Below are 2,266 nucleotides of genomic sequence, written 5' to 3' on the forward strand. Positions count from 1 at the left end.
CCTTCGCGCCCGTCCGCCCGGTCGCTTCGGAGGCCGCTGCCGCCGCCGACGCCAACTTCGGCGCCCCCTCGCCGGAGACGCCCAGATCCGGCCGCCCCGACCCTCCTACTCCGGCGACGCCCGCGCCCTCTGACAAACCCGCACCGGCCGTCCTCGATCCGCGCGCTCGGATCCAGATCCAGCCTAGGGTTGACTTTCTTCTCCCACCGAAATTCGTCTAACTCCTTATCTGTCATTATTTCTGTTGCATGTTCATCGCACCACAACTTTGTACCCGTGGCTCCGTTTTGGGCGCGTAGCATACCGAATTGTTCGCCTCGACGAGAATATCATTTCATATCATTGCCTCATTTTCATTTGAGCTCATCTTGATGACCGAAATGCTGTTGGAATAGTGCTTCATAATGTTAGTTTCAGATTCTTATCAGAACATGCACTTTTGTCATTTTTGCCATGATTGATGTGTGCATCCTATGTACTTGATCACTACATGTGAGTTGAACTATGCCATGTCTTCTTTACAGAGGTGCTTACCATGTATTTTTTTGATCAATGTGGTGACTAGCACAAGCATGCAAACTAGGCTTCGTGATATTGCTGATTCTAGTCCCTGTTCTGCTGTTATTTTGATGCCATGTAAACATGTTGCTACAGAGAGATCCATGCATATTTTGAGATACTTCAGTAAGGGTGTTTTGAACATATAGTTATGCTCTATCAATTCATGCCCCTGGTTGCAAATATGGAGTATTCTAGCATGTCATTTTCGTGCTCTACTTTTGCTTCAAAATGTTTCTTGGCAGATTGTTTACATGTTATTCAATTTTGCCAAGGTTGTTGTAGTTGATCCGTGTATGCTATGATGTTGTTCTTGCCATTTATAGCTTCTATGCCATGTCTTCTTGATGGATGTATGCTTAGTTTATCATGAAATGCTTTGTAGCGAGTGCATCGAGCTCACGAAGATGCCTTCGTAATTCTGTCAATGCCATACTCTGTTTGCTGAATCTGTTAACGAAACTTGCTACGTTTACATGGGTGCCATCATATTTTCTGATCCTTTTTGGCTTATGGTCAGTAAGGGACTTTTGATCTATGCTTTGAGTAGATTCATGCCATGTCTTGTTTTACTATTATAAGTTCCTGTACCATGTTGATAACTTGCTCTGAACATTGCTTCGTGATGCTGTTTATGCCATGTCCAACCTGATATTTTTTGCACTTTCACCATGCTTGTTTGAACCTGTTATGATGTGACTTAGCCATAGCTCAGTGTTCCTCTTTTGTTAAGCATCTCCTGTAGATCACTGCCATATGTTTTGTTTTTATGTTGGGGTGCTGTACCATAGTTTCTTGTTGCATGCTAAGTAGCATCATGCTGTTAATCGCAGCTTTGTGCCATTCTTGTTTTGCTTGCCATTTGCAAACCGTGCATCCGTTCCCGTTGATCCTTATATCGATTTCAACCGAAATTATCTCATCTTTCCAGCGACATACTTGGTTTGCCAAGTTGATGCCTTGTTCATCCTTTTCCTCCCGAAGCACGCATACGCATTGCATTTCACATCTCGCATATCATGACATGTATTGCATCATGTTGCTTGTGCATTGCACCGTGATTTATTGTGGTTCCTTTGCTTGTGTTCTTGCTTTGGGTAGAGCCGGGAGACGAGTACGTGCACGAGGAACCTGTTGAGTACGCTAACGAGGATCAAGCCTTCGACAACTCTGAGAACCTTGCAGGCAAGATGACCATACCTTCGATATCACTTCTATCTTTGCTTGCTAGTACTCGCTCTATCGCTATGTTAGCTCTACCTGCCATTGTTTATCATGCCTCCCTATTGCCATGTCAAACCTCTAACTATCCTGTCCTAGCAAACCGTTGTTTGGCTATGTCACCGCTCTTGCTCAGCCCCTCTTATAGCGTTGTTAGTTGCAGGTGAAGATGAAGTTTGTTCCTGGTCGGAACATGGATATTTTGGGATATCACAATATCTCCTGTTTAATTAATGCACCTTATATACTTGGTAAAGTGTGGAAGGCTCGGTCTTATGCCTGGTGACTTGTTCCACTCTTGCCGCCCTAGTTTCCATCATACCGGTGTTATGTTCCTTGATTTTGCGTTCCTTACACGGTTGGGTGATTTATGGGACCCCCTTGACAGTTCGCTTTGAATAAAACTCCTCCAGCAAGGCCCAAACTTGGTTTTACCATTTGCCACCTAAGCCCTTTTCCCTTGGGTTTTTCGCGAGCCCGAGGGTCA

This window comes from Triticum aestivum, chromosome 1B (genome assembly GCF_018294505.1).
Source record: "Triticum aestivum cultivar Chinese Spring chromosome 1B, IWGSC CS RefSeq v2.1, whole genome shotgun sequence".
NCBI classification, from domain to species: Eukaryota; Viridiplantae; Streptophyta; class Magnoliopsida; order Poales; family Poaceae; genus Triticum; species Triticum aestivum.